Source organism: Malaclemys terrapin, chromosome 6 (assembly GCF_027887155.1).
Source record: "Malaclemys terrapin pileata isolate rMalTer1 chromosome 6, rMalTer1.hap1, whole genome shotgun sequence".
Lineage (NCBI taxonomy): Eukaryota > Metazoa > Chordata > Testudines > Emydidae > Malaclemys > Malaclemys terrapin.
In genome coordinates, this window is record NC_071510.1 from 10,681,736 (window position 1) to 10,709,646 (window position 27,911).

At 43.3% G+C, this 27,911-nt stretch overlaps 1 protein-coding gene across 2 annotated transcripts in view; it reads right to left on the minus strand.

Moving 5' to 3' along the window:
• The window catches only part of PAX5 (paired box 5), a 219,349-nt gene that overhangs the window by 79,381 nt on the left and 112,057 nt on the right, over positions 1 to 27,911 (minus strand). The gene's annotated exons all lie outside the window — the stretch shown is intronic.

Below are 27,911 nucleotides of genomic sequence, written 5' to 3' on the forward strand. Positions count from 1 at the left end.
ATAATTGTTGTATCAAAGCCAGGATAAAAAAACCCACGGCAGCATTTGGCACCATCTTGCCAGAGCCTAACTTTTTTTTTTTAAAGCTTAAAGAGCATTTTGAGGTGTATCTTCATATACTAATGGATGAAAATATGAATCCAATTAACTTCAGATTTAACTCATAATGAACTTCTCATTTTGCTACCAGCTCAGCTCTCATCCGTGGCAGTAATTAACCACTGGGGGTTGTCACTCCTAGACACATGACACAGAGATTCCCCCAAGTCCAGGCGCTTCAAACCCTTGCAGAATTCATTACCCTGACAGTGTGAAAACCCTTCACTTTTAATACCACAGAGCACCAACAACATTTTTCCTTTTATCTACCTGATTGCCAGTAACAGTATGAAAGAAATGAATCCACAAGAGATGTAATTAATTATTGCAAAGGATACATTAGACAATGCACGGGGTGCAGGTGGTGGGAAGGATGGCTGCAAAACCCTTTAACCAACACTGTTCTGCTATTCCACGATAGAGGGTCTTGTCATTTCCATCTCTAGGAACACATTACAGGATGCACTAAAAGACAACTAAGCATTTATCCTCCGGTTCATGCTTAGGGAAATCATGAAATTTCCATTCACTCAGGAACACGGTCAGGGGTTAGATAGTGCTCTGGGTTAATAAACTAATCTTCCATCTCTAGAGAACAGGGCTCAAATTTCAAATAGGTCACAAGTAAAAATTAGTTTGATGCTCAGATAAATCCCTAGCGGATGTTTGTCCAAATCACAAAGTTGTCAGCTGTGGAAAGGACCTGGTCTGAAACAGCTAGATGCTTCATTGCGAGTGTACCTTTTACCTTACAACCAGAACAGAAGATGCTGCATGCATCAACATAACACACACATACACCGTTATAGTATGCAACCATTTAGGGTCCAGTCCTGCTTCCCTTGTGCACCCAAACTCCCATTGAAATCAATGAATCATGATGCACAAGCAGGCCCATAATCTGAATTTATCTTGCTCTCATTGCATGAGGGACCAGAACCACAGAACCCACTGGTTGCAGTTCTTGGTCCTGAGCTAGTTTTAGCAGGGCTGAAGACAAATACGTATGCAATGAGATGCTCAAATGTGTAGCCTCATTTTGCTGTAGTTCTAAGAAGAGGAAGGACACACACACCCCTTTGTGCTCTGCTGCTAGGGAGTTAGATTTCTGATCAGCTGAATCTCACAGGGACTGCCCCCACGTATTTACAAATGCCTCCTTTTGATGTTTTCACTGGACAGAAAATAGTGTTTGGTGTCTGTGGTTGGCCATCAGCCACACCCAAAAGTTACATGTTTGCAAGGCCCTCAACGATGCATAAAGACTTCAGGGAACTCCCTTCCATGCCTTCCCACACACCACTTACAGAAATCCTTGCTTGGGCTGAGTCAAAGATGCCGCTGAACAATGGGGCCTTCTCCCTGCGCCTTCCTGGAACATGGAACTTCAGGATCCCACGCTCCATCACTCGAAAACCTTGCAAGGCCACTGTACTCCTGATTGCATTGGTCCTTGCCCTCCCTTTCCCATGCACAGAAGAGACCAAGGGTCTCCCCACTGACCCATGCCCCTGTCCCAACCCTCCTGCTGTTACTAGAACTCCCACAGTCCAGCTCCAGATCCCCTACCTGAGAGGCTCCAGGCTTCCACTCCCCTTTGCCCCCGCTGCACAGCTCCAGGGTTTTCCGTCTCTCTGAATGGATGTATATACACAGCACCTCTGGGAGCTTCGGCAGTATCGGTACCGCCATTTTACAGAGAGGGTGTTGAGACACCGTAAGGAGCAGGCCAAAATTAGTGCCACCTCCAAAAAATATGTTTTAAGTGCCTTGCCATGGAGAGGCTGTGGCAGAAAAGGAGACACGGGTGTCTGTGGACCCAGTCCGTTTGCTCAAGCACAGGACTTCCTGCAGCTCCCTTACCCATTGGCTGCACAGAAATTTCACCATGTCCACCTGATGACGCTTCCTCTCAACGGTTCGCAATGAGGCACCAGCAGTGAGTGGCTAAACATTGTTCCTGCTACACATGGGACCCGGCTGCCATTTTGGACTCTTCCAAGAATGATTGTTAAGACCCTCTCTATCAGGTCTCTGGCTTACCTATTTTCAGACTGATCTGACATTTTCTGGAGGATTTTAGAGAGGATGCAAAATTTGATTTTACACAGAAACTTAGCTGCAGCCTTAACTAAACTGGAAAGCAGAAATCCCATCACATTGAGCCATAATGACCCACAGAGGCAGGGCTGGTTCTGGGATCCCATTACTGGGGGGAAAGTGGGTATTGCTATTTAAAAAACAACCAATCTTCCAGGAGTCATGGGGCTAATTAGACCCCTGGAAAATCTTGGAGTTTAAGAATGTAAAAAAGTAAGATTTGGTGACCGTGTCCATGTTTTCTGTGATTTATAAGTTTGGCTTTTTGGACAATAATTCGGGGCCCCTTGAACATCACTGGGAGCGGCCGTGGGATGTCTCTTTTGATTCCCCGCTTCTCCTGGTAGCACCCACATGGGCCAGCAGATGGATTTGAACATGATTTTCAGAACCACTCCCCATCCCATTATCACCAGGGCTCATTCACTTTGCAAGTAGATTGCACAATTATTTGCTAGTCAGCACTAGAATGTTGGGAATCCTGGTTCCGAAGGAAACATCGTGTAATAGTGAGAGAAGTCATTACAAGGACGACAGGCAAACAGATTGGTTTGATGAGTTCATCCCAAAAGCAGGGCCGGCTCCAGGCACCAACCTGGCAAGCAGGTGCTTGGGGCGGCCACTCTGGAGAAGGGCGGCAGGTCCAGCTATTCGGCAGCAATTCGGCGGACGGTCCCTCACTCCCGCTCGGAGCGAAGGACCTCCCGCCGAATTGCCGCCGCAGATCGCGGCTTTTTTTTTTTTTTTTTTGGCTGCTTGGGGCAGCCAAAACCCTGGAGCCGGCCCTGCCCAAAAGGCAGAGCAGCTGGAGTGGATTAGACTTGGCTCTTTGCTATTAGAGAGTTAGGGTCTGTTTCCACCTCTAACTACAGTGATGTTCTGCATCCTCATCTTATTTGTAAATTAGGGGAATGAGAGTTGCCTGCCCATCAGGTCTGGTCATTGGATCTCAGTCAATAACAACAAAAATTAATAGCAGTCAATGGAAGAAGAAACTTGAATGTATGGTTTCCGGGCTACGGGATATTGTGTGAAAGAGAGAATCCCATTTTCTCCCCCCTGCCAGGAGGCTACATTCAGTGCTACATTCCATGCCAGGATCACAGCGTTCAACCCAGCACTCTTTTTACTTCTGAGGTTTTACTTCTGAGGTTCTTGGCACCAGCTGTTAAATTTTTAATGGGGCAGGCCAGAGACCCGTTTCATGTGGATACGGCCCAGAGATTCTTTTCTCTAATTCTGCACACAAAACAAGTGTTCTGAGAAAGTTTAAATTTAAAGAAGAGGTAACTGAGGAAGGTTGTATAGTGGGAACGCCTTGACCAAATAGCTCCAAATTTACTCTACCGCATTCAAAATGGACCCAATTTTCCATGATATTTTAACCAGCATTTTTAGCAAATCATTTTGGATATTCTTCATTTACCAAAAAAATTGAAAATTTTTGATAATCTCAGTGATTTTTGCCAAAAAGTTTGTATACACATGCACAAGTATCGTTTCCTTTAGTCTGTGGCAGGAGGCAGGCTGGATGACTTTGGGGACTGCTCTAGGCAGAAGCTCTAGGATGAAGCAGAATGACACTCAGTGGCTTAAGGGATAAAGTCTTATTCTAAAAACGGTACTCGTTCAGTATTAGAGGAAAATGACCGGGTTTCTTTCCCAGCATCACACGACACTCCTCTGCACATCTGCTTTTCACAGAGGGTGCTGGGTGCACAACTTTGCACTCCCGCAACATGTCTAGAGTGGCCCCACAGAGCTAATGAGTTGCTCCTCCTCCCAGCCTTTTTTCCCCTTTTTCCTTCTCCCACCCATGCCAAGTACTCCCCTCCCCCACTTCCACCTCTCCTTGTTTCCTCCTCCATGATCTGCCACTCTGAAGGGCCACCTCCCTCCTAGTCACTGAACCCACGAACTAAAGTCCAAGCTGGCGGTCACATGCTTTCCACTGTCTCCTGTAATGAAGTCCAGAATTTCATTTAAATCACTAAAGTAATAGTAGCTATGAGCCCAATGTCGGTTTCCCGCAAACAACTGCATGAGCAAAACTTTGCTTGCCCAATTGTTTCCTAAATGAAAACACAAACGGGGTGAGACCTGGGGGAATTTAAATTCAATTTCTAACTTGCCAAGAGGTTCATGAATAATTTCCCCCTGACTATATGCCCAGCTCTATTTATGGACATCAAACCTACTGTAGCATGCTTACTGCCATCAGTTACCTCCCCTGCACCTAATTAGAGGCAGATAAAACAGTGGTAACACACAGATCAGCTGTAATGATTTTGTTAGCTCGATTATTCTTCTGACAATTAGGTCTGGCTGCCAAGGCCTCACAGGAATGTCAAAGTCTACTTCCTACAAAGCAGGTAATGTCACAGGTGTGACCATGAAATCAATAACGAGGCATAGCTCTTTCAGAGGGCATCCAGGTCAGACGGAACAGCCCTTAAATTAAACATTGATAAGCAGAACACAATTATCCATCATGTTTAAGTGCCTGCGTGAAATTAGCAGCCCGGGAATGAGAGCAGTGGGGGAAAGGTTAGTGGAGGCGGTATTGAAATGCACAATGTCCACCGTGACTGTGGCTGTAAGGCTGTGACAGTAGCACTGTAATCTGCTATCTAAGCCATAAAATTTAGATTAAGCACACTGTACTGGAATGAGAGCCCCAGATGTGGCTTCGTTTATTTCCCTTCTCACCTGCAAAGGAGCAGCTATATAAGGGAACACAGTCACGTCTTAAAGCGTGGATTTACACTTGTCAGAGACACTGCTACATCCTCTCTAAATATGAGGCAAAGTGGGATAAAAATTGGAAAGACATTTCCTTGTGGGAAGGAAACATGAAAATAATTTTTTAAAAATTCTTCTTTTCAATTGCAAAGCAACTCTGTGTAGTTACTACCTACTACAACCAATTCTAAAAAGAACATTTTCTGTGTCACTCAATCTGACTTGCTTGCTTTCTCTTTTGACTGGTGTTGCATAAATTTCCTGTGGTATTTTCTCTGGAATCATTGAACTGATTTGCCCCATGACCCACCTGCCATGCTTCTGTACCAGACATATTGGTTTCCTCAATATACAGAAGGGTTTGGAACGTTGATATTAGACGTTATGTGGAAAGGTGTATCAGTGCCACGTTCCCAGAGTCATAGTCCACAACATTACAGAGAGAAACACTTTACTATCACACGGTTATGATGGATTAGGGGAAAAGATAAATCTTTCAGCCTGCATGCAGTTGAATCTAAACAGATAACTAGAGTTCATATGAAATTTGAGATGGGAAAATTTTTTTCAATGAAAAAAATAAAGCTACACAAGAGCTGGTAATCTTATTCCCCTGAATACTTGGTTTCTCTACTTCCCTTTTCTCTTGTATGTTTGAGACTTGTGTTGATGAAAGATGCATCCGTGTCAATGTGGTGAGCATGACCCACAACCTAAAATACAGATCCTTGGTCAACCTACTTCTGAACTCCTAGTGACACCATTAATTGATTACAGCATGTTAGTTTTCTCCTGGAGAAGGCATTAAGTAATCTACTAGTATGATTAGATAGAGTGACTAGAGCACTAGGCTGGGAGTCAGGAGACAGGGGTTCAATTACTGGATCTGCCACTGGGCTGCTGAGTGAGCTTGGCTAAGTCACTTCCACACTCTGGGCCTCAGTTTCCCCATCTGTACAATGGGGAGAATGATACTCCTTTGTAAAGCACTTTGAGATCTGCTGAAGAGTGGTAGGTATTATTATTGTAGACTAGGATTTCATTACCTAACACCCTTAGGCTCTTTTGAAAATCTCAGTCCCGTTGCTTGATCACTGAAAACTTTTAGTCATAATTCTATTATGGAAACATAAATCTCTGCATAGTGAAGAATGCAGGATGCTTTCCATCACAAACTCAGTGTTTACCTTGCACGCCACAACTTCACCTAAACTAAAACAATATGCCTGAAATTTCACGCGTGATCTGATGCCAAGGTAAATATGAAAGGTTTGGAACAAAGGTAAAAGGGTTCAGAACCATTCAATGATCCCACCTTTGTGTGGCTCATCATATCTACAAAATAGTTTGGCCTAGAAACTCCCAATACGTTTTACAGCCTGTTGGTCTTGGTGAGGGCCGGTGCCTTTGACTGTCTGGGAGGATTTGTGGGCAGTGGTTGCACTTTATATTGATTCCATTTGTCAATGTTTAATTTATGGTTAATAGGTCTTATAAGCATGGGACAGACATGAGCGGTATGGGTGGTGGATAGTTGGAAGCATGTGAGTACAAGGTATTATGGACAGTTACATGCCATAATTATCAGCAACCTAGGATTTAAATACCTTCAAAAATCTAACCCCCACTGGCCTGCTAGACTCTACAACAATCAATAACAATTGATTAACCATTTATTAAAACACCTATTAAACACTTATTAACCCTTTACTCACTATTTATACATGGAACCTTAATATAAAGTGTGACCTATTAAGTTACTAAATGCAACTTCTTCATAGACTGTGGGCTCGCAGAGTTCTCATCTCCATGTGGCCCTGATGCGCACCTTATAACCTCTGTAAGGTCCCAATGCGGTGGATGCTTTGGGGAGGAGTGGAATTCATGCTCCACAGCACTCCTGCCACTCCGCGATTCTCAGATGTCCAAAAACCCAAAGGAAATTCCCTGGCAAAAGAGGACATCAAACTGGAATTTAAGGTAAGGGGTGTGGGGTGGGGCGGGAGGAGTGGGGGGAAGAGAATCCTTAAGAGAATAAGTATCATTTTCATAAAATACAAACATTAGAAAATCTTTCTTTACGTTGGAACTAGAGCTGGGTGAAATTTTTTAGACAAATTTTTTTTGGATAAAAAAAAATGAAGATCCCAGTTGACCAAAACATTTCACAAATTCAGGTTAAAATTTGCTGAATAGTTTTGGTTGAAAAGAAACAAAACCATCTAAAAATGTTGAGTTTTGACATTTTTGAAACAATATGTTCTGACTTGTCAGTTGAAAGTGACTTTTTATTCTGAATTTTACTTCAATTTTATTAATGTTTTTAAAAAGGTAAAAAAAAATGCTTTAAAACAAAACAAAACATTTCATTTCAGGTCAAACAAAATGTTTAGTGTGACCCAAAATGTGTGTGTGGTTTTGTTGTTGTTTTCAGCTATTATTGGTTCACCAAGAAATAGTCACATTTTTCGTTGTGGGTTGACCTAATTTTTTTTCTATTTTTCAGTTCAGCCATCAAACCAAGAAATTGGTTATCTGCACAACTCTAATTGCAACAGCAAACCATTCCTGCCTTTTCCCCTCACCAGAAAAAGAGATGCTGTTACATCTCTACAACCAAAGGGACTGCATTCAGAATGACTATACAAGACAAGTCCCCCAGAGTGAACAGGATTTCAAATGTAAAAGCATTGACTTAACATACACATAGCTACCCATACCTGAATACATGAACCTCCTTAGGGAACAGACCAATAATGCAGCACCTTTACAAATCAGGGACCTCATCCTTCAGTTCTCTGCCCCTGGTAGATCCATTTACACCTCTGCAAAGTGGGTATTGAACACTATCAAACCAAAATTCTCCTCTGGCCTTTTACAGGCATTTTGCACAAGAGTAAATGACTACACAAGGGGCCTGATGCAAACCCCACTGATGTCAATGGGAGTCTTTCCACTGACCTCTGTGAGCTTTGGGCCAGGTCTGAAGTACAGGGCGGTGGCATTTGAACCTCTGTTCTTTGATAAAAACCTAGCCTGGTTTTTCACTGTAGATATTAAATGCCATATGTGTATCATTGTGCATTATATGTACTTTAGAATGCAACTTGAGAAAAGTCAGTGCTGCAACAAACTATTGGGCGGGAAATTCATGCAACTGCCTGATGCTTGGTTTTTATTGGATATGAAAAGAAAACACGCATGCATAAACAGACCCAGCACAGGCACTCATACACATTTCCCCTTACTATTTTGGTTATACCACTGGTCTCAATTGGCCAAAGCTACAATTTCCATGATTTCGGATGGAATTTTTCACTGTACATCAATGCTTTGCTTGGCTATCTGGGTTAGTTTTGAAATGACATTGAGTGTTGCTTTCAAAAGCAAAAAAAGTGTCTACTTAGGAGACCAGTTAGCCTCCTCTTGTCTAGAAAACACATTAAAAAGGGAAACAAAGGGAGTCTTAAAAACAAAGACTGGGCTCGCCACCATTGGCGAACTTCAAGCCCAGAAAATTCTCTTCTTTGGACAGAGAAGAGTTCAGCATTGAGGGAGTTTTACAAGCAGTAATAAAAAGGAAATTCTACCTAACAAAAGCCTTCAAAACAGGTCAAAATATTAATAAGTGCAGAAAATGCCAGCTGAAGCAAAAAGTGCCAATCCGGCTATTCTCTACTGTCATGTAACATGCACATGGATTTCACATCTACTCTAAGGTCTGAACTGCCCTGATGCACCTCACCACCACCGCCAAATTAAAGATGGTTTTTTTTCATCCCATTATTTCTAAAATGTTCTGCAGTCAGTGTGCTGGATGCAATGAATGGAAGAACTAGGAGAATTAAAACCACGCAATGAAACAGCTTTTTGACGGATAAAGCTATGGAAATTTTAGGCTCCATTTACTTCTCAATCTAATTTTGCCCTCTGATGCACATTATGCCTGAAATGGGATCTCATGTGGCTTGATCAGTCCTCTTAACGTGTGCAGAAGCAACCCATTCCCTCTATTGTTGTTTCCTTTCTGTAGCACAGCAATACTTCTAATAACCAAGGCGCAGCAGGCACCAGGAGGCCATCCCCACGTAATCACTCTGACACTACGAAGCTGCAAGACAACCAAGGTGATCCGCTGTTTGAAAACTTCAAAGCCGAAAGAGCCTCTCTCCCTCCTAGTACACAAACACAATATCGGCAACTCAAGCATTCAAAAGTCGTAAGATATAGGCTTAAAAATCATGAGGTTTTTTTTAAGTAATACATTTGGTGTCCTTTTTATTTGTCTTCTAATGTTTGAACCTTCGGGTACAATTGGATCACATTCTCAAGCTTTTCTCTGAAGTCATTCACTTTCCTTTATTTTTTAAATGAAAGCAGGGATTCTTCCATAATCCCAGCTGAATCCGGGAGCTGAGGCTTCAAGAAAAGACCCCGATGTTGTGAGCGTCACAATAAAATCATGAAAGTTGGCAGCTCTGGAATGATCTACTTTAAGGTCACTGAAGAAAAAATAATCCTTGAAAAAAGCTTTAACCAGTCTATGGAGGAGAACTGGAAAGACTTGAGTTTTCACTTGCCAAGCAACAGGAACCAAGTAGTATAGTTTCAGCTAGAAATCAGGAACCTCACATATAATCTGAAAGAGTTTAGATGTTAACATAGGACTCAAAGTTAATCCTTCCTCTGGGTTTCCCAGTGTATCCTGTCTTCTCCATTTCATCTCATAGGGCCAGGCCTGAAATCCCTGGTATGAAAGGCTCTTCATGCGACCAATTCCACTGAAGCCAAAGGAGCTTCTCCAAGGAGTAAGAACAGCTCATGTGGTTTAAGATTTATAGGGCCTGATCCAGAACCAACTGACTTCTGTGGAAAGATTCCCATGGACTTTAGTGGGATTTGAATCACATGCTTATGTCAGTCTACCTTCAGGAAAGCACTTACGGGCATGCTTGATTTTCAGCATGTGCTTAAGTCCTGTTTCAATGACACTTAAGCTCTTGCTGAAAGTTAAGCACGTGTGTAATTGCCTTCCTGAATTTGGGCCTTAAAGTGCAAGTTCTTCAATGCAAGATAGGCAGGCCATTCGTCCAGTTTCAAACCAGACAGATAGTCCTGCATCCTATGGTCTGTTTTCCATCCAGTATTGAGACACCAGACTTGGCTTTGTCCTGTATCAGCCATTTTGAAGAGCACACTGCTCTATCCCCACTGCCGTAACCCTACACATACTGTGCACGTGAGGTCACACTACTGGCAGCGGTGGGTCCATGCCGGTGGGGCCAGGTCCACACCATTCCCAGAAGTACCGGAACATCCAGTATTCCAGGGATGCATGAGTGGCCACACTAATACAAATGCTGTCTTCATTTTATGTTGTGCACAGTATCAAGCACATTTATGTTGGTTAATAAAATAAAATAAAATAAAACAATAATAATAAATAATAATGTATGGTATCAGATCTTTCATTCTCTTTACCTAAAATGACAGTGATGACTTAAAAAATGATTCTCAGAAGTGTCTGCTGCAATTATTACAAAAGACTTCCAGAAATCAGAACACTCATATCGGTCCCACTCTTGCAATTGTTACTCATGCAAATAGTCCTGTTGGCTTCACTGTGACTCCTTACATGGGCAAGTATATCAAGGACTTCAGCAGATTTTAGCAAGCAGAGTTTTACTGCATGCCAATGGATTCAGAAATATGAATGGGGAAGGTATATTAGTAATCAATTACTGAAGTTGCTCGATATGCACAGGGAACAAAACTTCAACTGGCTTGTGTCTCCAAGGGGTTAATCCTGTGCTAAGTTTTCCATTTCACAAGAATCAATATTTATGATCTAGGTCTGGAATTCATATGTAACAGAGACGTATCAGATCTGAGGATCATTTCGAATGTAGTCAACAATTTTTATATTGTGTTTCATACCGAAGAGATTCAAGCCCGGAACTTTAACATTTAATCAATCAGAACTGAGCAAAATTCAGAATTTTCATCCCACAGGAAATTCTGACATTTCCACATTTGTCTTTCATCCCAAAATGGGATACAAAGCTGAAATATCAAATATTCCATGGATCAGAAATTCCAATAAAAAAAATATTTGGAAATTTTTCAATCAAAACAAAACATTTAAACATTCCTGAACTTCAAATGCTGCATTTCAATTTGTTGAAGTGACCTGAAATGCTCTGTTTCAAGTCATTTCAACATTAAACTGCATTTTCTCATTGCATTATGGGAGTTGTAATTCAGGAATCTGATGCCTCCCCTAGGAGCCAGGCTCCCTACCTGGACTACTGCATAGAGAATCAGGTGACTTCCATAATGCGCTACACAGCTCAGTCAGCCATAAATGAGTGCATTGGCTTATGGGAGATGTAGTCCTGCCGGGAGTCTGGCCCATGGGAGAGTATGAGGTCCAAAACTACAACTCCCATCAGGCAAATTGCCCTAGGGCAATGCAGTTTAATATTTTGTTGAATTTATTTAAAAAAATAGTTTGGGGTCTGTAAAAACAAACAAAAAACCCAACCACCACCAAAAAAAACCCAAAAATATTTCAGTTTGGGTCAGTTTGACCCAAATCAATTTTTCTGACCAAAAAAAAAAAATCAATTTTTTTCAGTAAAATCAAAATCTTCTTGTAGAAAATTTCAATTGTGTGGAAATGACATATTCCGTCTGAATAGAATTCCTAAAGAAAATTCCTGATCAGCTCTAATTTTAATTTCATGCTGATAGTTTGGCCTCAATGTTTTTGTACTGCTAGGCTAACCTTAAAAGGATCAGATTTGAGTTTGTTTGGATAAGCACCGGAAAGGTAACCTCTGGGCTCTGCAAAACTGGGCTGAAAATCCTGTGAGAAAAGAATCCTTTATAGTGTTTTGGCCTTTCCATTTCCAGTGCCAGTAAAATACAGGAAACTGTGACATACTTAAAAATCTAAACTATTTCAAACCTGTTCCCCTCCATTTGCCCCAACAACCCCATCCTTTCCCACATCAAACATCCACTCTCATCAACCACCTCATCTTCCTCCTTACCAGCTCGCTGTTCTCTAATTTCTTCCCCCACAATACTGGGTCTCATAGCCTCAAAAAACTTTTGCTTGATCCCACCAGCCTCTTCAACTAACACCCTCATCTCCCTTCTTCCCTCCAACACTACATTTGTTGAATTAGCCATTTATAAGATCCATTCAAATATTTTCATCAAAAAGGCATGACTGTTTTGGGGTTTGGAGTTTTTGGACAAAAAAATTATTTTTCATTTCATTTTAGTAAGGGAAACCCCATTTTCCACTGAACAGGGAAGATGAACATAAAAATGTGAAAGTGTTTTTCCCCCAACCAAACATTTTTAAAGTATTTCCAAAAAAATGAAAAATGTTAAATGAAACCATTTTGGGGGGTGAAATACACGTAACTATGGCCAAGACCATAACAGCGTTCAAAAAAAGAACTAGATAAGTTCATGGAGGATAGGTCCATCAATGGCGATTAGCCAGGATGGGCAGGGATGGTGTCCCTAGCCTCTGTTTGTCAGAAGCTGGGAATGAGCGAGAGGGGATGGATCACTTGATGATTCCCTGTTCTGTTCATTCCCTCTGGGGTACCTGACATTGGCCACTGTCAGAAGACAGGAAACTGGGCTAGATGGACCATTAGTCTGACCCAGTATGGCCGTTCTTATGTTCTTATGTTTGATCAGCCAGCTAGCCTAGTCTCAGGGCTTTCTTCCACGCTGCCCCTCACACCTCAAAACACCCCCCAGCAATAGTCTATAAAGCCACTACCCTCTCCTCTTTACCATCCTTCCTCAAGACTAGGGCTTCTGATTTTCAGTTTTAACAGATAAACACCAATAAAACACTGGAAATGGTGTTTGGACATCCACATAGAATTCAACAGCTGCTAAAAATAAACCCCCCAAAAATGAACCCTGAAAAACAGAAGCCCTACTCAAGACGTTTCTACCGTCATTCCTGTGGGAAATTGCCAGCTGGTAACAGCGATGTGGATGGCAAGTGGGGTTGCTGAGCTCTATTGTATTTCTCTGTTTGTATGATGGCCACCAGCATGGCTGACACAGCCGGGACTGAAGCAGGGACTCTCCAGAGCTAAAATTATGAGCTACGACGGTTTGAGCTAAAGATGCCATGCTCTGCAGGTAAGTACTACAGCACCTCACATCCCTGTGAATTGCTATGGAGGGGAGCAGTCGCATACGCACCAGCGGGCACATTTACATTAGAGTAGGTTAAACACTGAAGAAAATTCTGACTGGCTCTAATTTATATTTTAGACATTGGTAGAAAAGAGGGGGAGGAGAGCACTCTGACTCAGTACCTCCAGGTTGTGCAGACAGTTTCATAGACTATGTACCCTCATCCAAGTTCTTCCTTCCTTCCCTTTCTTTGTGGGTGAACTTCACTTGTAACATTTGACTATTATACATAACACTTGTCTAAAATATAAATAACTCCAATTATCATTTCAACTCAATCAATCAGGAATTATGTCGGTCTCTACGTTTGTACAGCATCTAACACGACAGGGTCTGGTCCTGAATATTGTCTCCAGGTGCTACAACAACGATGGTTTTTAGGATATTGTCCCGGTGGAGCTGGATCAGTGAGTGGGCAGAGGGTCAGTGTGGAGGCTGAAGTTTTGTCTTCGATGCCCAAAATGGCACATTTTGCCATAGGGTAACTCACGCATGATAGCTATCCCTAAAATCCTACTGGAGATTATGCACTATAATTTTGCTGAGAGATAAACTAGGCAAGGTCAACCATCGACAGGGGAATATAAGTATTGAGCTCACCTGGTTTACCTCAAATTACAGGTGCTTTGTCTCTACTAGGATTTTACAGAGGGATTGCTAATGCATTTTGGTTTGGGTTTGGGTGTTTTTAGTGTAATTTGGTTATTTTAGACAATGAGAAAAGGTGTCCTTTTCCTCACTGTCTCATAACTCAAAAATGACAGAAGGGGATTTGTTCACACCTTCCACACATTGGTCTTAATGCAGTAAGCCAAACATGGAAAATGCCAGCCCAAAGGGTGAAAGTTTCCAAAAGTTATGAGTGTGTGAAAACAGAGGGTTATAATAGAAACTGTGTTGTAGCCTCCCTAGCTCAGGAGAAGGGGAGAGCATCACCTTCACTCTCCCCTGAGTCAGCAACCAGTTTGGTCCGTCAGTTTAAATGTAGAACTGCCTTTAGGCTACTCGGCATTACACCAGCTACCCACAGCTCCCAAGGGCTTTTCCAGCAGCTGGGGATTGCTAAAGCTTGGCCACTCCCCCTTTCTCCAGACCACAGCCCTAAACCGGTGGGGCCTGCTGCTGTACGACAGGTTGTCCCCCTAAGCCAGGTTCAAGTCACTTTAAATCACCAAAGTGCTGCAAAGCAGCTGCAACAAGACTGAAGATCTGGTCCCCCTAGCTAGCATTTGCTTAGTGTATGTTACCGGGCTGGCTGTGTTTCTTCCTTACAGCATAGGGGCTTAGCCCCACAGTCCTGACTCACATTGGTATGAGGCGCAGGACTGGACCCAGGTGGATAGCAAAATGTGAGCATTGGCTTTGGGATGTGAAAGTCCATTGCAATCCCCCACTTGATTTGCTCTGCCCTGGAGCATGTGGCAGACATTTTGAATGCAGGGACTCCCATGCTTTTAAATTACTTTCTGAATGTTACCTTCTGATGAGTGTAACCGTGACAGCCAAGCGCAGAGCTATGAAAGGGAGAACCTATAAAAGTTAAACAAAAGAGGGTGAGGGGGGCGGTTAGCCAGAGGAGTTCTCTAGTTCATACCACCAGTCAGTGACGTCAGGATTTATAACTGTATTAAACGGCACGACAGTCAGCCATGATAAATCAGTTTCCCCCTTCTTCCCAAATCACAGACAATAAAAGCTTTGGTAGTGCAAGTCATTCATCATCATAAAGACTTGAGACGTTCTAGTCATCAATTTCACTCACATCCTTAGCACACTGGAGAGGAGCGCTGGAGTTTTAGGGAAGAGGGAAAAAAATGGAACAGGAATAATTACAAAGGTCAAAAGAAAGCCGGCTGTGATGATGGCAGACTGAGATGCTATGCTCTTCGCCGCGTGCCAGGGACACCGAAGCGTGCTGCCTTACAGCCTTGTTCTATACCGTGACGGAGCACACGTCTGGGGAGTAAACGGAGTTAGAGCAGGGGGTGCAGGGATGACACGTTAGAGCTGCTGGAGTGTGCTTTTGGACTTCACACCCATGCCAGGGCACAGAGAGGAGAAAGCCTCTCTACACTGGCCACCCAGATCTCGGGGCACTGCACCTAGGAGTTAGAACAAGCTGTGCTCCTACCTACCACCACCCCCACAGCAAAGGGGTGCTGAGCCAGCGTGGCAGGTGTTGTAATTTATTATTGGTAGCAGTAATCTGACCATAGCACCTAGGAGCCCCGGTCATGAACCCGGACCCCACTGTGCTAGGCGCTGCACAAACACAGACCAAAGAGACAGTCCGCATCCCAGGAGGCTTGCTTATACGTCTAGGTATAAGACGAGATAACAGAGAGGGGAGCACAAGGACACAGTGAGACAATGCTGGTCAGTACAATGGCCAGTGGGCTCAGCACACCAGCAGCCCAACCATTGTTGAGTCTTTGGTAGGCATCACAACAAGGGAGCGTTTTGGGGAAGGGCCTGTAGGCAGGTCACGAGGTAGGTTTGCAGATGTTTGCGGGGAACGCCACCCAAGCAGGAGAGGCAATACGGGGAACGCACGAAGGTGCTGGGCTAAACACTTAGTAAATGGGCCGACTGGAGGCAAGCCAGCTTGGTACCGAATGAGAGAGGAGATCATCAGAATGCAACATGCAAAAGCAACACGTGGGAGCCTCCCATCCCCGATTTGCTGCTTGGCTTATACTGAGCATGGTCACACGGACTGAGCATGCCCAGTAACGTCTGCTGAAGCCATTGCCCTCACTCTGCACCCCCCCACTATCAGCAGGTACAGGACATCTCTGGCAACCTGTCATGAGGTCACCTAACCATACAACACAGTGTAACCCCCTTTCCATGATACAAGTAAGTTTGCTGTGCAGACTGATATCCAGCTTGCAGGCGCATTTCAGGGAGCAGCAAAGCAAGGATCCATGAGATACAAACGCCAGCCAAGAGACTGGGTGTAACACTGGGAAAGCCTTGGTGAATTGTAACAGGACAGTGCTGAGAAAGACTCTCTGCCTGGTACTCACAAATGATGTACAGAGCCACCCCACTGCTTCCCGTGCCCATTACGAAGCCCGAGTGGCAGGTGCTTTTCAGAAAAAACACTGAATTAAAGAATATATTTGCACACAAAAAAAAATCACACTTCAGTACCAATGAATCTGCCTTGGCAGGGCTAACCATAGTTACGAGCATCACCGCCAAACGGTACTAACAGAATGGCAGCAGTCCTGATAATCTGTTCGATTTGGAAAGAAAGATTTGGGGCAGGTAGAAAAATCTCTCTCTTCCCAACTAGTCTCGAGGCTAAGGCTCTGGACTGCACTCACGCTTCGCCTCTGTGTTAATCTCTTGATGCCACGGTTCCCCATCTGTAAAATTCACTCCCTTAAGCTCTTTGGGGCAGGGACCATGTGTTTGCACGTTGCTTACACCTGGAGGCCGTGATCTCAGTTAGGCCACATGGGGCTAGAGGAATACAAGCAATAATGGTAATAAACTGGACATAGGAATACCTACGAGAGCCGCAGCTTAGACACAACACTGCACACACGGGACAAATGCAGGCTTCGCCGTCCATATGTCCGACAGAATTACCAAGAGCCAACTGGGTCAGTAAAACTACAGGATAGTGTGTGAACAATCTAGACCAGACTGAAGTCCTTCAGGAGATCAAAAGTGGGGGGAAAAACAACCTCATTTTGCTAGTCTTATCCTACTCCTTGTGTCGAAGGCACATCTGACCCACATAATAATCCTATTCAAGTACCTCTCAGTCTTTAACATTTAGCATGAAAACACAATGCGAAGTAGGAGAAGGTCTATTATTCTCCTTGTACAGATGAGGAACCAAGGCACCGAGCAGCTAAGTGACTTGCCCAAGGTCACCCGATCAATCCGTAGCAGACCTAGGAAATCAGCCTGTGTCTGAGTCCCAGGCTAGCATCTGAACCACTGAATTATCCTTCCTCTGATATGGCCACCAATTCCAGTGCTTGTTAAATACCAATGGCAACGCTAATATTAATAGCCAAGATTGGGCCCAGACCTGTGTGGAGTTAGGTACCCAAACCCGAGAATGAATACACAAGTGGCGGGACCCTTTCTCCTCTTGCACACCTGTGCAGGAGCTGGATACAGTGCTACTCCTTCTGTTCCCCCAGCGATCTCATGTATTTTGGTATCAGCAGATCAGCACATCTGACTGGGACACATGCCCTGTGCTGGGGAAGTGATTTTGCCCTAGTGCTGCGGAGGTCACTGATGGGGTTTTGCAGTAGAATGCAAGTTTGAGAAAGCTGAATATCTACTGGAGATGGAAGCGAAAGACCTATGGAGCACCGGAGTGTGTTATCAACAGGGCTGTAGGCAATATGGGTGTGTCTACACTGCAATTAAACATCGGCAGTGAGCCCAAGTCAGCTGACACAGGCCAGCTATGGGTGTTTAATTGATGGGTAGACATAGACTTGTATGTTCCACCTTCTTGGGGTTTCTCCTTAACCTCTAACTTCCTTACTTTTAAGGTTTTTCGTGGATGTGCCCTGTCGTAACACAAGTGTCACTAAACATAGTGTTTGTTAGCTAATTTCCCAGTTTTCTATATAGCTTTGGTGCGCCTTGGTGCCTGGTTCCCGAAAGCCAGGGAGAAAGGGAACTGCACCTGCCTGGAATTAGAGAGGGAGACAAACTGCTGAAGCTGTTCCTGACTACGTCGACTCTCATGGAGAGTGTGAGAGGCTGTGACAGGCCTCAGTAAAATCTTGTGTCCAACCTTTCATCCCCATGTAAACATCACTGAAAGTACATCTAGCAGGAGCAGCCCTCCCAGTTCACCAGTGATGACATAACCTGTCAGCTGGAGGGAACCTCCACAAAGGAGTCTCACTTCCCAAACCATCACAGCCTCTCCTGGCCCTGTAAAAATCAAACCTACCCACTAGCAGCCAGGGCCGGCTCCAGGCACCAACAAAACAAGCAGGTGCTTGGGGCGGCACATTTCTAGGGGCGGCATTCTGGCGCCGGCCATCATAGGGGCCGACTCTGGGATATGGGGAAAAAGTGCCCCCGCTGTCCCAGCTCGCCGCCCCAGCTCGCCTCCGCTCCACCTCCGCCTGCTCCCCTGAGCGCGCTGCCACCGCTCCACTTCTCCCTCCTCCCTCCCAGGCTTGCCATGCGGGAAACAGCTGTTTCGCGCAGCAAGGCTGGGAGGGAGGAGAAGCCGAGCGGCGGGACGCGCAGGGGAGGTGGCGGTGGTGGAGTGGAGGTGAGCTGGAGCGGGGAGCGTTTCCTCTACCCCCCGTTACTTCCTGCGCCCCCCCACCCTAGCTCACATCCGCTCCGCCTGCTCCCCTAAATGCGCCGCTGCTCCATTTCTCCGCCCTCCCTCGCCTGAGAGGGAGGGGGGAGAAGTGGAGTGGTGGCGCGCCTGGGGGAGCAGGCAGAGCGGAGGTGAGCTAGGGCGGGCGGTTGCAGGGGCCCCACAGGAAACAATGGGGGGGGAATGCGGCATGCCCGGGGGAGGAGACGGGGCTGGGGATTTGGGGAAGGGGTTCGGAAGGGGTGGATTTGGGGTGGGGCCGGGAACAGGGGGACATGAAAAAAGGGGGGATGGCCAAAAAATGTTTTGCTTTGGGCGGCAAAAATTCTAGAGCCGGCCCTGCTAGCAGCCCAGAAGCACGTCTGTCTACTGCTCTCCCACTCCTGCCAGCCTGAAGCCAACCTCCTGACCTTCTAGTGTGCCAGTGAGACACACCTACAAGTGTGACAGCCACCATCGTAGCCAACCCCAGGGACTGAGCCAGTGACCTGCAGAGCTAAAAGCAGGAGTCTTTACAGCTTGGGCTGCAGAGTCAAGCTCTCAAGAAGAGAGGTGTCAGTGACTGACACCTCTCTATGGAGTGGGCACAGAGGGGCCCAATATAACACCTCAGTCACCAAAGTCTCACTCAGTATCTGACCAAAGAGCAAATAAGAGGAGTGCGCTTCCCTGGCACAATGGAGCAGCCTCCAGCAATGGTAAAGGAGACAGGGTTTTTTCGGGGGTTCATCCCAGACTGTGGAACAAACTCCCCCAGGATCCAAGAACTATTTTCTCATCCAGGTGCAAGGCAAACTTTTTCCTGCCATCACAGACGTAAACACACTACACAGCATGCATTTTAAAAAAATCCATGTGCACTTCCAGAAACCAGGAAGAGGAAGAAGGAAAGAAACACATGACTGATGCCACTTAAATTGCTTAATGCCATAACGTAAGGTGCTCTGATACCATGCCGTTGGGCACAAAATAAGAACCTGAACAAAACAGAAAAAGTATACGATCTCTATTGATGGTGCGTGCAAGTTACTCTCAATGGACATTTATGCAATAGCATAAATATGGGAAAGTTGATTCCTAACCCAAGGTTGGTAGTGGTTTGTTGTAGATCCTGAAGCTTCAGGGTTTCTATTCCATACACATTTTATCCTATCTAATGTAAATTATTATTCAGAGAAATTAATCCTATTTTTAAAAAACGGGTAAATTCTTTGCCTCAAAGACATCTAGTGGCGGTGAGTTCCACATGTTAATTGTACATTGAATTTAAAAAAATGGGGTTTCATTTTAGTTCATGTCCTTGGGTGAACCTCATTTTTGTATAATGACAGGTCTGCCCAAGGACCCATCTCCATACCATTCCTTATCTGCAGTTCTACCATGTCAAGTCTTACTACCAGTCCTAAGCTTTTTAATATCTCCTCCTAAGGAAGCCTGTGTCATAATTTTCATTGCCCTTCCCTAGACCTTTCCTTTTTCTGACACACCCTTTTGAAGATTGTGTGATTAGAACGGAATACAGTATCTGAGGTGAGGATGCACCCTCAGTGCACAAATGGAATTCCCCATCCCTAACATTTTGTTTGCAGTTTGACCAACGCTTCACATTGAGCAGATGTGGATAGTTCAGTGTAAACAGTAGTGCCTAGGCCTTTCCTCTCAATTTAGTTAATTTAGAACCTATGCGCATGTATGAGCTGTTCAGACTGTCTCTTCCAACGAGAATAAACTTGGACATGTCTATGCTTAATTTCATCTGCTGTCCTGTTGCCCATCCTCCGTAGCTGGGTTAGGTCCTTCTGGAACTCCTTCCAGTCTTTCCTAGTCTTGATTAATTAAATAATGTGGCATTATTCACAGATTTTTCCTCCTCACAGCTCACCCCTTTTTCCAGATCACCCATCCTAGGAAGGCTCCTTGAGGTACTGAGCTACTAACCATCCTCTATGAAAAGGATTTAGGGGAAGGACGGTGCAATGGTAGGGCTGGAGTTGGAAGAGACAAATTCCTGTTTTGCCAGATAGGTATTGAGTGAGCCCAGGGCAAGTCATGTAGGGCCATATTTTTAAAGGGATTTAGGCACCTGAAGATCACATAGGCACTTAACTCATTGATTTCAATTTGAGGTAGGCACTTAGCACCTAAATACCTTTGAAAATCTGGCCCTTAGCCTCTCTGTGCTACTATCCCCATCTGTACAAGGAGGATAAAAGCATTGCCCTACCTCACAGGGGCATTGTGAAGATAAAGACATTAAAGACTGAGAGATGCTCCAACATTATGACAATTGGAGCCATATAAGTCCCCTAGAGAGAAATCTAAGCGTTTACATTTGTTTTGTCTCCTTTTTTAACTGCACGCTCTCTTACAGGGGTCACCAAATGAAATTAATGGGCAGCAGGTTTAAAACAAATAAAAGGAAGTTCTTCTTCACACAGCGCACAGTCAACTTGTGGAACTCCTTACCTGAGGAGGTTGTGAAGGCTAGGACTATAACAGCGTTTAAAAGAGAACTGGATAAATTCATGGAGGTTAAGTCCATTAATGGCTATTAGCCAAGATGGGTAAGGAATGGTGTCCCTAGCCTCTGTTTGTCAGAGGGTGGAGATGGATGGCAGGAGAGAGATCACTTGATCATTACCTGTTAGGTTCACTCCCTCTGGGGCACCTGGCATTGGCCACTGTCGGTAGACAGGATACTGGGCTAGATGGACCTTTGGTCTGACCCAGTACGGCCGTTCTTATATTCTTATGTACAGCGCCTCGTTTTTGGTAACTGAAAACAGCGGCTCTGTGGTAGGCATCTCCCAAACATCCTTCATGGGGAACACTGATGCAAAGGCAGCATTTAATTTCGCTGAAATATCCTTATCCTCCATTATAGGTGCCTTTGCTCCCGGGTAGTCTGGCAAACACACTGGTTCTTTTGCACTCTTCCTGTTCCTATTACACGTACACGTTACTTATTGTTTGTTTTTATGGCTTTGGATATTTGGAGACCAAATATCCTCTTGGCTTTCCCAATGAACTTCTTACGTTTCGTCTGCCATAGTTTATGTTCCTTTTTACTAACCGTACTTGGGCTGCTCCTGCACGTTCCTTAACAACATCTAGCTCAGAGGTTCTCAAACTGGGCGGGGGGCATGGAATGTATTCAGGGGAGGGGCATGAGCAGCTTTCAGGGGGGACAAACATACTGCGCACATTTTACCCACAGCAATGACTAACTAGCAAAGCTGATTCCTCCAGACATGTCAGATCCTCAGATGGCACTGTGCTTTTCGACAGATCTCTATTAAGCTTGCATAGCACTATACAGAGTCTTGGCCATCTGTACCTTAATCGGTTTGCTCCGATGCAGTGTGCACAGTTAATTGCAAGCACTGACCACTGTCACAGTTTTGCTTTTATTCCAATGAATCATTGGCTCATTCTTGCAATAGAAAAAATGGCTCTGTTTGAATATTTACTCTTTTTAATATTTAGTGAGAGAGTTGCATGTTGATTTTTTTTTTAATCTGTACGTGTACTTGTGTGTGTGTGTGTTTGTGTGTGTGTGGAGGGGTAAAATACTACAGACACAAAGAAAGGTGGTGCAATCAAATAAGTTTGAGAACCACTGATCTAGCTCTCATAGCACTTTTCATCAGGAGATCCCAAAGCAGTTCAGTATCATTATCCCCAATTTACAAATGGGGAAACTGAGGCACAGAGCGATGAATTGAGTTGCCCAAGGTCACCCAGCGGTCCCAGGGCAGAGCCAGGAATAGAACCTAGGTCTCCTGAGTCACAGGCTAGTGCGTTATCCATAAGTCTCTTGTACCTTATCATTTACCCATACTGATTTTTTCCTCATCTTCCTGCTTCTTTTTCGTTTAGTGGTAGTCATACTTCATGTGCTTCTAACATGGAATCTTTAGGTGGCCTTCCTGCTAGTTCTAAATGTTATGTTTTAAATTTTGTGTCTTTTGGTTCCTTCTAACCAGATTCCTCCTTTTTAAAAAATATCCCTCTTTCTAAACGAGTATCAAGGTGCTAGTTAGTGGTACAATCCTACCCATGAAAAAGCTCAACTTCATTATGTTATGGTCTATACTTAGTTTCTCATCTACAGTTATTTCTTGAATCAACTCCTGCTTATGACTGAATACTAGAGAACCCCCTCCTTTGGAGGTATGCTCCAAAGATAGCTGATCTAAGAAGTTATCATTTCTGGTGTCAATAAATTGCATCTCTAAAGTGATCAAGTGTCACTTCAGAACCTAGTTAATATGGGGTCAGTTGAAGCCACTCATTATTACTGCTGTAACAGATTGTGTAGTCCAATCTGAATGAGAGCATCCACATAGAGGTTGAATTGTTAATTCACCCCTTTAGTTAACTCAGATTAACTTTCCTAAGTGTCCCCGTGTAGACAAGCCCTGCCTGCTGTCATCATTATGATTAGCCTGATCTAACCTCATCATCATTAGCCTAATCCAGAAGCCCACTGTTATCCTTTATTCGTATGACTTGGGATTTGTAGAACATACAGGTTCTAATGCATCATTCTGCCTACTTAGAAGTTTCAGGTCAGTTGAATCTCTAGAACTTTCAGATGTATTGTTAGTCGCGTTCCTCAAAAGAACAATTCCGATAATGTCTCTATTAACTGGATTTTTTTCCCTTTCGGTTATTTTTATTTGCAGTCTGGATGTCCAAGACAAACTTACATTATTTTTCTGGAATCATAAAATGCCACTTGGGAGGAGATTTGACTACACTGTGGTGAAGTAACAACGGAGCAGTCCAGCTCCAGTCCTGCAAAGTAGAACATCATTGGGGATCTGGAGTGCTGAGTTCTAATCGAGGATCTGCTGCTGGTAGTCTGTGTCTGACTTTGAGTAAATCAGGCCCCCAAATAGTCAAAAATATCCACTCATTTTGGGTGCCCAAGTTGAGACATCTCAGGTGGATCCTGGACCCATCAAAGTATTTCCATGGATTTCAGTTGGGCCAGGATTTCACTACTTATGCCTGATCTCCAACTGAAGTCAATGGAGATAAGCGTGAAAAGCAAGCCCCACGTTTCTCAAGATAATGAGCAAAGATGCATACTTTACACTGAGACATTTTTACCACTGTTTAAATCAATGATAAAACTCCCAATAGGATCAGGCCGTATGTCTTGAAAAGAACCAGAACCAATTAGTTCTTCAACACAGTCTTATGCAGTGTGCGGGCCAGGGTGATAATATTTGTCCCTTCTCAGACACACTAGTTCTTTTTTAATGGAAGGACAAAAATTCACCAAAAAATGGAAAAAGGCAACCATGTTTCAGCTAAACTCTGGGCCATCATTAAAAATGACACGTTTTTGAGATCGGCTGCCTTTCCAAGGGAGCTTATGGGACTTTTTTCACAACATGACAGGCCATATTCAGAGGGACAAACAGGTTACTGAAAAATGCATCTGCACGTTTATCTGTTAAGTATAGAGAGTGAGCTGTAAATCTGGCATTTTGTTGCTCTTGGAGTAGGCATCTCCTATCACCAATTTGCACTGCAATTAAATTATAATCGGGTGATAATGTTCATGCGCTACTCACAATTTCCATATAGAAACAGTTGTAGCAAGGCTTGTTGCTATTACTATTAGAGCTGGTCAAAAAACGTTTGTCAAAACTCTTCTGACAACATCAACAGTCAGACTTCCAATTATGTGCCCTGATTTGTTCCACTTGTTCTAAATGCTTTTAACAATCCAAGCTAACATCAATACTGTTTTGGCTACACTGAAATGCTTTGCAAGACCTTATTGATATACGTGAAATTTTGTTTAGAAAAAAAATGGAGAAAAACAAATTTTGAAATGTCCCGTTTTGACATTTTTTGGAATGAAAAGTTTCAATTTTTCATTTTGAAACAACTTTTTATTTTGACATTTAATTTATTTTATAAATAAAAAATGGTCAAAATCAAGATGAAATGTTTTGAATTTATGAAAATGAAATGTTTCAATTGACCCAAAATAAAAATTTGTTTGGAATTTTAGTTTCAGAAAAAAATGCTGAAGTTTCGGATTTTGTCCCAATTGAGGATGAATTTTTTTATTTTATTTTCAAAACCTTGGCATTTTTCAGGGGATAGAAAATCCATTTTCCAACCCCCTCTTATTAGTACAGAAGGGACTACAAACCAATAGCAAGTAATTCCCTACCGCACAGATCTTGCACTCTTAGACAAGACACACAAAGCAAGTGTTATTAGCCCATTTTTCAGATTGGGAATTAAGGCATACCAGGCTTGTTCAAAGTCACACCAGAAGCTGGTGGCAGAGCTGGGAACTGAAGCCAGATTTTATGAGGCATAGCGAGTACCTTTAACCACATGACCATCCTTCCTCTCTAAATGCTTTCAAAAAATTCAGGCTTCTGTAAATGTTCTTTATGGGCTAAATCTTGATTGCAAATGAAGTCAATGGCAACTCTTCATTGTTCTCTATGAGACCAGGATTTGACCTGAAATTAACAACTATGAAAAAATGACCTTCAGAATCAACTAGATAAAAATATTTAATAAGTCTTTAAATAAAAGTCTACAACTAGAACCAATAGGTATTTTCCTCAGTGATCAGATATTGCAGGTTCCACAATAATTTGCCCAGCACTATTAGGTCTGTTCCACTTTTGCACTTGACATTTATGAAATTAGGACCCTGTGCCTACATTTTTTGTACACCTAATCCACTCATTGACTTAACTGGGAATTTTGAGTGTGCAAGGATGGCTGAAAAGTCCTATATTTTTAGGTATTGTTCAAAAATAAATGTGAGTTTATAATTTAATTTTATTTTCACGTTATATTTTCAATTTGACATGAAAAGTAATTTAGCTGTCTCAGATCATCATCAAAAAAGGGGTCATAAAAGGCAGGTCAGATAAGGTGCTCTACCTAAAAGATAAATAGCCCTTTCTTAGCTACCTTGGCATCAATCCCAGAGGCTATATAAGGGTTGAAGAGAGCTGCACTCTATCAGTTGGTTAAACTTTTTCTGTTTTCAGCATGACCAGAATAAAGAAAAGGTAAACTTACCAAAAAAAAAAAAAAAGGCAGTGATTCTGTTATGATATGGGGGAAGTCTGTCTGCAGTCATTCAAGCCAGAACAAAGCAAGGCCGTATTTACTTTAGCAACCCTATGTAAGAGTTTATTCCATGACAATTGCATACCCTATTTCATGTCAATTACTTACTTGGTCTAGTTAGGTATTTATACTTCATCCAGCACCGCAATACCTCAGCTCCTTATAAACATGAAACATTTATATTTCTCTAATTTATATTTAAAATATAGATATTTAAAACCAATAATTATGAATGAGCCAGATCCTAAGATAATGGAAATATCAATGACAGACAAATGGAAGAAAAGGTGGCTTTAGTTAAAGATCTCTTATGCATTTCCCTTTCCTCCTAACACACATTCCCAGAAGATGTTTTGGGATATATTCACTAACGGTGATAGTAGCCTTTTGAGATCCTAACTCACAGGCGTTTTTATTCCTAGGGGCAGATGTAAAACATGTTATCTTCTGGTAGGAGGTTAGAAAAGGAAGATTTAAAAAGCTTCAAGGGGAAAACCCCCAACTGGGAAGTTTTCTTTCATCCTTTAGGATTTCTAAGGAATGGCCAATCACATAGACATCAACAGGAGATGGAACTAGTAAAACAATGGATACCAAGGTGACCACATCTGTATACTCTACATTCTGGCACTTACAGTGCTTGTCAAGTGAACACACTCCTAGCTCCATGGATTTCAATGGCGCTATGGCCATTTACATCCGCAGCAGATCTGCCCCCAGATATCGGTTTTGGATCAATACCATGGGGGAGGGGAATGAAGCATACCATGTACCTTCCCGCCCAGAAAATGTGGCTAGAATAAATCCTCTTTGGATCACGGCCTTCTCAGATCACACAAGACACTGAGTGATTTATGTCCTAAAGGAACAAACAAGAATATACTAATAATTTAGCCTGTATCCCAGAATGGTGCTTTTACTAGTACATTCTTTACAATATTTTATTTGGTTACTTAGGGTGTGGTTTTCAAAAAGCACTCAATAGTGGCCTAATTTTGCTCCCTTTAAAGTCAATAGGAGTGGGACCGGTTAGCTCAGGTTTGACACCCTTAGATTTTTTGTGCACTCATCCTGGGCTCCGGGAGCTTTACAACCCTTCAAACACAACCATGGCTCACACTCGATTGATTACTCTTCCCAACACCACAAAAGCTAGCTTTGATCATAAAAATACCCAGCAACTAGACCAGTGCATCACCCAAGCATCAACCTATCCAGAGGCTTGAGGAAAAAGGCTAACTTTACAGCATGCCCAGAAAGTTAACCATGGTTAAGGCCCAGGACTGGGTTGCGGGAGACCTGTGTTTGATTCCTGGTTCTGCCGCAGACTCCCTGTAGATCTTGGGCAAGTTGCCTCCGTAAGGGAGACCGAGTCTAATCTGTAATGATTTAAAAATGCAAGTGGCATGAGATCAGCCTGAGGGTTGTTTTCGGCATCATCGTCCGTTTTAAGCACTTTCCATCAGGCTCGATGTTTGGAAAGCTCTCCCGGACTGCTAACCTGCCTACCATACTGCTTGCAGCATTAGAAATGATAAACAAGCATTGAAATGCAACAAAAGCTTTGGCAAAACACTGGCACATAGATAGCAGCCACTGCCTTTCAGGATGAAGAAGACATGAAGCAGGCTAGAGATTAATGAGACAAAGCTACCGAATAAATTGAGGCATTGCTGGAGTAACAAAACAGTCTGGCGAGGGATCAGGTAACTACAGTCTTTCGTCATAGATCCCAGGATAAATACAGGTCCTTTGCATTACATGTGTTTCCTTTCATTTTGCCACGTTCACTTCATATTAATATAAACCTGGCAACATATATGGGAATATCGATTGTGAGAAATATGTATGTTATTTGTATTCGCTTTGTACGCTTGGATCTATGGAGAAATAGCTAGTTGGTGTAATATATTATATTAAGGGTATCGGATACATCTACATAAATAAACACAGAGTTGAGTTTACTAAAACTGGAGTGGTGCACTTAGCCAGGTGCATTTTCCTTGCGTTCTCTACATTCAATGTAGACCAAAGTCCTGAATGAATTAGGTTTGGTGGCCCAAGTCCCTCACTACAAGCCCACAGCAGATAATTTAACATGACTGCCATTCAGTGACTCCCTCCTCCCCTGCCCTTTGTGTGTGTCACCACGTTTTTCAAGGGGACTGTGCTTCTAGCTTTGTTCTGTTTTCTCTCTCCCTGGCCATCAGGAAGGTGGACACATGGGAGCGTCCCCACAAAGCTCCTTCTAAGCTGACTACGCCACATCTGGTTTGGGACCACT